General features: G+C 40.5%; 1 pseudogene; it reads left to right on the top strand.

Moving 5' to 3' along the window:
- Window positions 1-3420: 3420 nt before the first annotated feature.
- On the top strand, window positions 3421-8678 carry LOC103736963 (annotated as a pseudogene).
- Window positions 8679-12778: the final 4100 nt, after the last annotated feature.

Below are 12778 nucleotides of genomic sequence, written 5' to 3'. Positions count from 1 at the left end.
GGATTATACACATGTATGAAATAATAAAACAATGAATTTAATTAATTTAAAAACTCACAGTCCTGTTATCGTCTACTCTTTTGATCAATACTCCTCATCACTTTAGCATAAGAAGCAGGGCTGTCTTTAAGGAAATTGTTTGACCCTTCTTATTCTGTGTGAATATCAGCAATCTGTCCAGGGGCTTACAACAACAGGCTGAAGGGGGAAAGCTGGTGGCGACCTTCAGGATGGTGTCTCATTCTTACTGAGTTTATCAGGCAATAAGTATGTTTTGGTTGGTAATTTGCATAATGTGATTGATGGAGAAGAACTTGTTAGGGGAATGCTCTTTAATGAAATTCAAAACATAAGACTGATTTTCTATTCTATCTTTTCATTTTCCTGCCAAATTAACTTTCAGTAGGAACGATGCAAAGATAATATGAACAAAAGAACGCTGGCTTTGTTTAACAGAGAACCATGGAGTACTGTTTTAGGGTGCTGTTCCTATTTCATTTCTAACTAATGTATGTCAGATACTTACTTAACATTCATGATTTTGACCCATGAAATATATATAATACAAAAATTGAAATGAAAATATGAGGAAGAGCCTTAAACATGTTGCAAAATCCATCTTCATTGCCAACATATTTTCAAGAGGGTGTTGAAAAATAATGATGAAAGGAGTAGCTCTTCTATTCTGTATTCTCAGCATCAAAATCTCAGTGAACTCATAATCACAGGGAATTCTGGCCTAATGGAAAATGATGTATAAATAAATCTTTTAAAAATCTTTTATTTTTATTTTATGGGTATGAGTGTATTGCCTGCATGCATGTAAGTGTACCCATGCCATGCAATACCTGCGGAGGTCAGAAGAGGATGTCTGGTCTCCTGGAACTGGAGTTTTGGATGGTTGTTAGCCATCATGTGTGTGCTGGGAACTGAACCCAGGTCCTCTATAAGTACAGCCAGTGCTCTTAACTGCTGAGCCATCCCTCCAGCTCTGTAAATCTTTACTATGTTTTCATATAACTCCTTTAAAATAGTCTATGTTCCAGTATATTGGGTCAATTCTAATTTCTGCTATTATAATAGATAATAATACAAATTTAGAAGGGAACAATATTACATTAAATAAATATAGGAATTCTCTTACAGAACCTCCACCTCTCACTGCCTCTTCTCTAAATAACCGAATTAAAGCTGTGATTCTTCCTAGAAATGAGCATTTATAAGAAAATGCAAAAGTACATATTCAGTTATTTCTTTGATGATCCCTCAGTTATTGTTTGTCACAATGCTGAGCAATGCATGGGAAGCAAGGTCTCCTCTAGACCGGGAGCAGGAAAACGCTGAGCAATGCATGGGAAGCAAGGTCTCCTCTAGAGCTGGAGCAGGAAAACACTGAGCAATGCATGGGAAGCAAGGTCTCCTCTAGAGCTGGAGCAGGAAAATGCTGAGCAATGCATGGGAACCAAGGTCTCCTCTAGAGCTGGAGCAGGAAAACGCAGGCACCTTCTCACTGCCCACAGATTTTCACTTGACCTTTAGAGATTTATAAGGATTTAAAGACATGATGAAATCACTCACATGAGTTAATGATAATAACATATAGATTTGAGTCTACAAAGAAATAGTTTATATATAATGGAAGTAATTAAGGCTAAGATTATATAGCTATAAGCATAAGTGTTGCATGAAAATAAAGTTCTGGATTTAAACAAAAGTGTATAGATTTTAATCACTGTATATATCGGTGACGAATGATGTAATTAACATGCATCTTTTCACCTTTTTATGTGTCTTTCTGTGCCAGAGTGCAGAACCCTAGATGCTACATTTTCCAAGTATTCTTAACAGGCACAACTTTGAATTAAAACAATTTTCTAACAATTTGTTCTCATTAGTGTTCATGTGATATTTTGAAAGGAAAATGAGATTTGAAACCCTTTAGTTTTGGTCTGGCTTCTATAGTCAAATGATGCTGTGGAGATATAAATACAGAGAACAGATATTCCACCAAAGTTTGAATTTTTTTTCTGTAATGGTAAACTCACTAATTCCGTCAGTAGCTTCTTGGTTTGTTATTCTTCTAGGTTTGCAAAAGAAAGTATTTTATTCTCCATATTAAATTCATTTCTTCTAAAAATGTTAACAGTGTTTCTATTTCACAAACTGAAATTTAACTGTTGCTATGTTTAATAGAAAAAAAAACATGTCTTCATGAAATAGACCTATAGGAGAGTAATCTGTAATTAGCTAAAATGGTAGGATTTGAAGACACTGTTCTGCTTATAGTTAAAACAATATTAATGTTCCAAAGCAAAGATGGAAATGTCACTTCACTTATCAGTAATTATTGGCTGCAATAACATGCCCATAAAAGTCAGGATTTGTGGATTGAGGAGAAAAAGTAGGACAGATCAGGAGTGAAGAACACACAAACTGCGGAACAGTGTGACTGCTCACAGCAATGGTGAAATTTACACAACAAATCTCTTCAAGAGAATGACAAGAAAATCCACAGGTGGCAGAAAATATTTGCAGAAGATATGTAAGGACTATTATTAAGACATATAGACAGAGAGAAGGCCGGATGGCAGGTCAGAAGCAGGAGGGATGGCAGATCTGTGGGAACAGGAGTTTGGGTGGAAGAAAGTCAAGATAAAAAGGCAACAATGGAAAAATAAGAAGAGCTAAGGAAGGCAGAAATACAGCTAACTTGAATTTTGTCCAAAAAGAAGCCAGCAGGCACAGCTAGCCATACCAAACACCACTGTTAATGTGGATCCTGCTAGGGAGGGACAGGGAGGGACTCCAGGCACACGACAAGATCAGACCTTTGCAGAGACAGTTTTCATTTTTGGAAACCCAAACTGGAGGCAGCACTCAGAGAGCAGAGGAACGTGGTCCAGAGTACACACTACAATAGAGCAATCAGATATTGAAATCAAGAGATTTCCAGTACCTACCATGATCTTTCCCCACCATTGCCAGAAAGAAGGAGCTAATGCACCACAAGAAGAGACCTGTGGAGCTTAAGCACAGCATCCCTGAATCTACCAACAGGGGACAGCAGCTCAGCAATTTAGAAAGACAGTTCCAAGGAGTATGCTACACTAATGCTGAGATAGCTACAATCCGCTCATCAGCCCTTTACTCCCATGATTGCCCCACAGACCAATTGCTCAGAGACACTGGGAAAAGCATGAGGAACTTGATACAAGATGCAGATGGAAGTAGCAGACCCCAAACAGAACAGGCAGTAGGGATAGCAGGAAGAATAAAGCTGAGAGATTCCCAACACCCCACACACCAGGCATGGCTTAGGGGAGGTATGTGCATCACAGGAAGTTTGTCTGCAGCTTGATATAAGATATCAAAGCCCTACTTTTAAAGACATAAATAATTAAATGGAAGTTTAAATGAACAATGAAAGGTTTTAATTCAGGATCTAGACAAGAATGCTACGTGGAGAAGAAAGTTTACCGAATGGATGAAAGAATTAGTAACTTGGAAGAAAAATTTGAAAACCTGGAGGAAAACTTCATCAGGGAAATTGAGATACTAAAAAATAACCAAAGAGAAATGATGGGGACGGAAAAGATGAATCTGCTAAATAAAGAATGCAGGAGAAGTGTCAATAGACAGTACTATGCAGAGGAACACAGTTCAGGGATCGAGGGAAAGGGTTAGACAATAATATACACAGGTGTATATACAGGAAAAAAGTGAGTGAATATGCCCGCAATGTCAAAAACGTCTGGGATACACTCAAGAGACAAAACCTAAGAATCCCTGGGCTAGAAGAAGGACCTGACATAAAATCAAATGACTACACAATCTACTCAATAAAATTGTAGCTAAGAACTTACCAAACATAAAGACATCCAAACACTGGAAGCATTCAGAACCCAAATAGATATGACCAGGGAAGAACCTCACTATGACACCTTTCAGTCAAGATATCAAAAATACAAAGCCGGCCTCCAACTTTCCTGCCAGCCCACAGCATGCCTCATAGCTATCTCCTCTTCTCTCTCATGCCTAGCACAATAGCACAGATGAGCAACAGCTCTACCTGCTCCTAGGAAACCTGATTAGTGATCCAGAAACAGGGAAATGAAACTTATGAAAATGGCCCAAGCCAGTCAAAGATCACATTCCTCTTAAGCCATCAGAAATACAACAGCTTCAGAGCAAGCTAGACAGATGGCTCCTGTTCTCCTAAGAAGTCTTTCAACCTCTGCGTTTGATGAGGTATATCTAACTCTTCCATCAGATGCTCAAATTGCCATCAAAAGTGAACTGCTAAAGATTATTCAGATGGAAGCACAATCTAGGACAGAATGGGCCAGGAATTTAATAAATGAACATGGCAATAACCAGTGGCCTGCGGGTTTGAAGTGCCTTTTTGATTGAGTCATCTTACAAAACATTGGGACTCCGGGAAGCTGCCATTCATATATCTTGGAACTTTACTGGAATTTGGGGGAACCAACAAGACTATTTAGATGTCATCAAATGGATGTTAGTTCAATGTATGCAAGATCAGGAACATCCTTGGATCAGGACATTATCTGCTAGAGCTGCAGGGCTGTATTTATACTTGCAAATGGCACAATGTTGCTCCATTCAAGCATTTTTCAGACTCGTTACCTAGATTTTTACAGGCTGTGAAAGACTCATGCTACTGGAATCCTGACTTAGTCCTAAAATCCCTTTTTGAGATCACAGATACTTTTCCAAACATTTATATCCTTGCTTGGAAGCAACTCTACAGCAAAGTCCAAAGTTGTGTAGAGACATTAGCTTCAATAGTATGGAGCACGAGCTTGCCATCTTTCACTAATGGCCTTGTCTACCATTAGTGAAAGATGCTACCAGCATGACCCTCTCTGAGACTGCAGCTGCTATGCTAAGAAAGCATAGCAATGTTGCTGCAGACTGTTCCTCAGATGTTAGTAATAATGCTGATCTGGAAGATGAGGACTTTGATAGCAATGCTGCTGCTGTTGAGAGTGCTTTAGACCTGTTGGCTTGTGGACTCGGTGGAAAGCTCATGTTGCCGATGATTAAGGAACATATTATGCAGATGCTTCAAAATCGTGACTGGAAATTCCTGCATGCAGGATAATTGGCCTTGTCTACCATTAGTGAAAGATGCTACCAGCAGATAGAATGAATTCTTAATGAGACAGTAAATTTTGGCTTACTTTTCTTTTAGGAGCCTCATCCCAGAGTCCTGAATGCAACTTAAATACTGTGGATCAGATGCTTACAGATTTTGCACCTGGTTTCCAAAAGAAATTTCACAAGAAGCCAATTGCAGCTTTGCTTCAGAACATGGAAGGCCACTGCAATCAAAGGGTGCTGGCCCACACGGCAGCTGCTCTATTAACTTCACTGAAGACTGTCCCAAACCTCTGCTTATTCCATACTTGGATAATCTGGTGAAACATCTGCATTCCACTATGGTACTCAAACTTCAAGAGTGAATTCAGAAAGGGACCAAGTTAGTTTTAGAGCAAATTGTGACATTCGCTGCATCCATCCATTCTCCTGCAGATGGTACAGAAGAAAACTTTGTCCATTACTGTGACGTGTTCATGCCATCACTGCAGTTCATTGTTGAGAATGCAGTCCAGAAAGAACTGAGACTGCTGAAAAGAGCATTACTGTGTGCATCGGCCTTGCTGGTCTGGCTGTTGGGAAGGAAGAGTTCATGCAGAATGCATCAGATGTGATGCAGCTACTGTTGAAGACCCAGACAGACTTCAATGATATGGAAGATGACCCGCAGATCTTTTACATGGTCTCAGTGCATTAGCCACTTTTCTGTTGCTGTGATAGAAACATTGAGCAAAACAACTTATAAAAGGAAGAGTTTATTTGAGCTTACGGTTCCAGGGGAATTACAGTCCATCATGTCAGATAGGTATGGTGGCTGGAGGTGGCTGGATCAGGAGCAGAAACTAAACTTTACATCTTCAGTCAGGCACAGGATGCAAGAGAGTGACTGGAGATCTGGCAAGGCTTGAGAACTTAACCAATGCCCTCTTCTGACCTCCCTGGGCACTGCAGGTGCAGGACTCGAGTGTACATATATACATATAGAGAGAAAACTCTGTTTGAGAGCCTGAGAACTTGAGGAAAGAAAGAGAACTAGAGCTGTGCTCATCCCTTATGAGCTGGAGTCATGTCCCTCCCCATGAGCTGGAGCATCCTCCCCTGAGAACTGGAGCTGCGGTTCCTCTTGTGGGCTGGAGCTGAGGTCCCCTCCTGTGAGCTGGAGTCATAGACCCTTCACATGAGCTGGTGCTGTGGTCGCCTCCTGTGAGATGGAGCTGTGTTTACCATCCTATGGGCTGGAGCTGTGGTCCCCACCTGTGAGCTAGAGCTGTGATTCCCCTCCTGTGAGCCGGGGCTGTGATCCCCTCCCATGAGCTGGAGCTGTGGTCCCCTCTTGTGGCCTGGAGCTGTGGTCCCCTCCTGTGAGCCGGGGCTGTGATACCTTCCCATGAGCTGGAGCTATGGTCCCCAACTGTGAGCTGGAGCTGTGGTCCCCTCCTGTGGGCTGGAGCTGTGGTCCCCTCTTGTGAGCTGGCGCTGTGGTCCCTCCTGTGTACTGGAGCTGTGGTTCCCCTCATATGCGCTGGAGCTGAGGTCCTGTCCTGTGAGCTGAAGTTGTGGTCCCCTCCTGTGAGCTGAAGCTATGGACCCCTCCTGTGAGATGGAGTTGTGGCCCCCTCTTGTAAGCTGGAGCTTTGGTGCTCTCCTGTGAGCTGGAGATGTGGTCCCCTCCTGTGAGATGTAGCTGTGGTACCCTCATAATAATATTGACTCCCAGTCCCAAGAGGGATGATCAGAATGGACTGTGCTGGATCAGGTGCTCACCCATTGTTGAAGATTAACGCAGCTTTCAACTCTTACTGGAGAAGTTTCCTTATGCAGCATATGGTGATTGACACAGAAACTTTCTAATGTGCGGGGAGGAGGGGGCTTTCTAATGTGTGGGGAGGAGGGGGCTGCAGAGCACTTATCTCTGAGTGGACCACCTCTGTCAGGCTTAGGGAGCTCAGGACTCGGGGATCATGGCAGGGGAGGAGGTGGAAAGATTGTAAGAGCCAGAGGTGGTGGAGGACCATGTGGGGGCCAGAGCTCTCCAAACAGCTGGTCGGTTACTCATATGAGCTCACAGCAATGGTGACAGCATGCACAAGTCCTATGCAAGCTCCAGTGAATGGACCCATACTGGAGAATATTTTGGGATTCAAGTTAGACTCTATAGGCTTTATTATACAGAGAGAGTACACTGAATTGAGTAGGGACGTTAGTGTGGGGACGTGTGGATGGGAGAGGAGATATAAATGTCATCAAGTTATATTTTATGGAAATCGCAAAAATTCAATAAAAATGCTTAAAAAAAAAAACAAAACAGTGATGGCCTCCAACATGGCCATACCTTCTAAAACCTCCCAAAAGAGCACCACCAACTGGGGACAAAAACATCCAAATACTTGGAGCCTATGGGGGACATTTTCATTCAAACCACTACACTCAGCATGGATCAAAATGTGCAAAATCCTTGGAAAACAATTTCAGCCATACCATCCAGTGGCTATGGGACTGTTAATAAAGACAACTTCAATTAAGCTGGTAGTCACCCTTTTAGATACTCAAGACATGACAATATGTGTAATGATGGCAGTTGGGAACTTATGAACCTTAGAGATCATCAAAGTTTTGGTGTTAAAGCTGCAGTTCTGGAAGAAAAATCAACTGCTCACCAAATGTTGGTTTGCTATGTTAAGGAATTAAAGAAGGAAGGATTCGTGGTATACACTGAACAGGTTTTCAAACTGATGGTCCCTCTACTGAAATTTTATTTCTATGATGGTTGTTTGAGTGGAGGTAGCAGAGTCCATGCCTCCTCTCCTGGAGTATGTACCAGTCCACGGTCCTGAATACCTTACAAAGATATGGCACTTAATGTGTGAGGCTCTCGTTAAGGCCACTGGCACAGAATAAGATTCAGACATTTTCTCAGAATAATGCTAAGTTCATTGGGTTCACGGCAGATGGTTCCTTAATAATGAGCTCTTTGAGGAGCTGGGAGGCACAGGGAAAGGGAGGACTCAAGCACATTTTAAAAATCAAGAGTTGCAGAAAGTTAAAAGACAAGATGAAGCCTATGACAAGCATGTTGAGGAATTTCTACAAGATAAGAATGATAACGATGTTTATATTCTGAGTAAAGTGTCAGATATTTTGCAATCACTATTCAGTGGCTGCAAGGAAAAGGAGTTTCCTTAGTTTGAATACCTGCTTCTACGAGTCGTCAACCTGATTTGTCCACATAGACCGTGGCCAAGGAAACAAAGAGAATTGTGCATATTTGGTGATGTCATAGCACACTGTAGTCCAGCCTCATTTAAGTATACAGAATATTTCTTAAGCCAGTGTTCCAGTATGTGAGTGACAGAAGCCTAGAAGTCAGGCAAGCAGGGGCACACGGCCAGGACATCATGACACAGTGCACTGGAGCAGATTATAGAATCTGTGTAGGAGCACTGCCACTGCTTCCAAGAGTTCTTCAGTCTGCAGATTATGATCATCCAGAAAATTCAATACCCACTAATATCTATTTAAATACATGGAAAAATAAGAATATTTCTAGACAAACATGATTCATAACAGCTAAATCAGTCCTGCAGAGAATTCTTTTTATATATATTTTATATGAGTTGATTAATTTACAAAGGAATGAGCACCCAGTGCCTAGAAAATTCTTTTTAAAAATATTTTTAGTAATTCTTTGAGGATTTCATGTAATGTATTCTCATTGTTCATATGTTCCTCTTACTGCTCCACCTCCTCCCACCTCCTTACACACCCAACCTTGTATCCTCCTGCTCAAATACTCATGGTGTAGTTGATTCTCCCTTGGAGTGTGGTCAATCTACCAGGGCGCACACCCTTAGAAGAATTTATCAAATAGGATTCCATGAAATCAAGAACTTCTTTACAAAGTCAGGTGTGCTGGCACATGCCTTTAATCCCTGCACTCAAGAGGCACAGGCAGGCTTCTCTGTGAGATCCAGCCCATCCTAGTCTACATAGTGAGTTCCAGGCCAACTGGAAGCTACTGGGAGAGCCTGTTCCAAAAACAAAACAGAAACAAAAAACAGAAACTTCTTTACAGCAGCAGACACTGTCAGCAGAGTAAACTGAGAAACAACAGAAAGGGAAAAAAATCCTTGCCAGCATATTTCATATATGGGATTAAAATGTAGAATATATAAAGAACTGTGAAAAATAGATAACAACAAAAAGCTTAGTCAGTCAATAAATGGGCCAATGACATGGATAGGCAATATTCAAAAGAAGAAATTCAAATGGTCGATAAGTAGCTTTTAAAATGTTCAATATCCTTAGTCATTGGGGAAATACACATTAAAACTATTTAGAACTTCTCTCTGACACTGGTCAGAATGTTTATAATCAAGGAAAAAAATGAAAACAAATGCTGACAAAACTGGTTGGAAAGAGGAAGCCTTACTTGCTGTTGGTATAAACTGGTGTAGCCACTATGGAAATCAGTGTGAAAGTTTTCAAAAAACTAAAAGTAAAACATCGTATGATCCAGACACGCTAGTCCTGGCCATGTACCCAAAGCACTTTACAGCTTACTACAGAGACACTTATGCATTTAACTCTATTGCTGCTCTATTTATTATAATTAGGAAATAGAATCTGCCTACATGTCAATCAGTAGATGAATGGATAATGAAAATGTGGTATATATACACAATGGAATTTTATTCAGCCTTAAAAAAATTAAATTTGCAAAAGAAATGATGCAATTGGAAAATATAAATCAAGAGAAGTGACTTAGGCTCAAAAAGACACATAGCACATGTTCCCTCTTACATGTAAAATCTTGCTTCTGATTGTTAAATGTGTGTATTTATGTGGGAGTGAGTGTAAGGTCAAGGAAACAAAAGGGGCCTCTCAGAGGACTAAAAGGGGTTTTAAGGACAGTAGGGCAGGGATCGTAACAGAACACTGTGGTATGAAAATGGAAAGCTGAATGTTGGTCTAGAAGGGCAGAGCAGGGAGGGCAACGGTGGAGACTGAGCAAAAGAATGCGTGTGGGGGGAACAGCCACAACTAAGTATGCAGGAAAATGCCAGAAGGAAACCTATCACATTGTATGATAATTAAACATGTAAAAATAGGTAAAATGTATAAAGAACATTTAATTACATATATTAAAAAGATTAAAAGTATTCAAAGATATGATCAGACACTTCACTAAAAACAAATGGAGAATGAATACATGGAAAGATGCTCTGCTTCATATGTCATTAAGGCATTGCAAATGGAAACAGTCATGTGACACCACTGCACACACCTTAGAATGCATACAATCCAGAGCAGATACCAGCAAATGCTAGAGAGAAGAGGGACAAAAGAGTTCCCATTCGTTGGTGGTATAATTGCAAGAGATACATTCACTTTGGAAAACAGCTTGGCAGTTCCTCACAAAATTATATCTATAATTTCATGTGATCCAGTAACCTTGCTTCTTGGTATCTACCCAAAGAAACTGAAATTTTATGTGTACAAAATTCCTGCAGATGTATGTATGTAGTAGCTTTGTTCTGTGCTGCCAAACTTGGTTAGCATGAAGATGCCCCTCAATGGGTGAAGATTTTTAAACTCCAGTATAGTTAGATGGCAGAATACTACACGGTGCTTGGTAAGTAAGCTATTCAGTGATGGAAACACGTAGAGTAAATTTAAGTGTATGTTACTAAGTATAGTAAGTCAACCTGAAATGACACGACCTAACTTGTGATTCCAACTGCATGAGCTATGGAGAAGGCAAACTAATAGACAGTGAAGAGATTACCTTGGTCTTGTCGGTAGGTAGGTTTTCAGTGTACTGGAAGAGCTCAGGATGATGTGCGGTTTATGGGGTTCTACGTCATTACTCACTTGTCCACCCACATATCACAAAGAGGGAACAGTAACACAAAGTGTGCTGCTTGCACAGTAATGCTGGGTCAATTCGGATTTACTAATTATTTCAAGTATGACTTTCTGGTTTCAGATGCTCATTGTGGGAGATTCGGTCCTGCCGAGGGCTGCCGGTGTGACAAGGGGAGTTCTGCATTTTCTGTGAAATTAAAACTGCTATAAAGCGGAGATTATTTAGAAAGTAAACAAAGAAAAATAGGTAAATTCTTACTTCAAGCCATAATCAGAGGGTTAGGAATTTCCTTTCAGTGGCCAAAAAACATCTCAAGGTTAAGAAAACAAGAGTCCGAACCCATGGATTAACAAAAGCACGTGCTCTCTTAGTTTTACTAGATTTTCTTTCACATGAATACTGGAGTATCAGCTTGTTGCAAATGGAATTCAAATATTTTGATACTTTTTAATTAAGCCTGAGTGCTGTGATCTCAAAATTGTCCTGGCTGTGAACAATCATTGCTTTCTGCTAGGCGTGCTGGCAGGCCTGCTTGCAGACTCCTCAGCGCAGAGGCTGCTGGAACTGCTCCCAGGCCAGGGCTCTGCCACTCATCAACTGCCTGGACTTTCCCCACTGTCATGTCACACCATCGCCTCTAACGTGTTCTCTCCTTCTTCCCCAGTTCTGAAACTCAAATACAGAGTTTGACCCAAAGAATTACAACATTTTGCTATTTTATATTAGCAGAAACTTGGGAAATGTGCGGAAATCAATTAAAGGTGTTAGATTTAGGGAAAGAACAATGCTCTTAAGCTGGAATTGTTGATATGGAGCATGTTCTAGCAAAAACTGGGATTTTTTTGTGCTACCCAAGTGGCTAGCGGCTCTGTGAGCTTCACTGAGGGGCCAAAGCCTGCACTTTGCTGTAGTCTGCAAGGAATATGGCTTGTCCGACAGGCGGACCCATCGGAGAGCAGGCAGTGAGGTAGGCCTACGGTTGCAGAGAAAAGCATAGGATGGAAAGATAGGGCATTGGATTGCTTCAAAAGTACACTATGAGTTTTCCACAGAAGCAATACTAAAATAACAATGGAGGCCTGAGAAAGAGTAGAAAGTCATAAAATAACACATAGAATTAAAGTTCCAGAATTGAAAGCTTCAGTATAGGGGAATATGGACATTGTTTCCAAAATGTAAATTAAATGAAATTGCACTCCCCCATGGTAGAATTAATTACGAAGGCCTGAGAAAGAGTAGAAAGTCATAAAATAACACATAGAATTAAAGTTCCAGAATTGAAAGCTTCAGTATAGGGGAATATGGACATTGTTTCCAAAATGTAAATTAAATGAAATTGCACTCCCCCATGGTAGATTTCTGTCTAACGTTTCTAGTTTATCTTTCCTTCTTTTCGACGTGGGAAATTTGAAAACATGATTAATCAGTTCATCTAAATAAATATAATTTTAAAGAGACACTGATAGGCATTATAGAGTGCTAGTTAAGAAACTGCTGTGGATTACAAGCACGTAAATAGAAAATCATTAGGAAACAAATTCCAGTGTACACATAGACTATAAAACTGGGTGTGCACCTAGTATCACAAATCAGTGGAGTAACAATGGATTGATATATGAGAAATATGACAATATTTGCATATCCATCACAGGAAAAATGCCTTGGACAAATGTAAAAGTTAAAAATACATTTTGTGTCAATTTATAATTTAAGGAAGAAATGGAACTTCATAGTATTTGAGTTATAGGAAAAGGAAATGTTACAGAGTACTTTTATAAACCTAGCTTAGAA

Source organism: Nannospalax galili, unplaced genomic scaffold (genome assembly GCF_000622305.1).
Source record: "Nannospalax galili isolate Female #2095 unplaced genomic scaffold, S.galili_v1.0 scaffold930, whole genome shotgun sequence".
In the NCBI taxonomy this organism is placed as follows: domain Eukaryota; kingdom Metazoa; phylum Chordata; class Mammalia; order Rodentia; family Spalacidae; genus Nannospalax; species Nannospalax galili.
The sequence above is the reverse complement of the archived record's forward strand: the minus strand, read 5'-3'. Positions and strand labels throughout refer to the sequence as shown.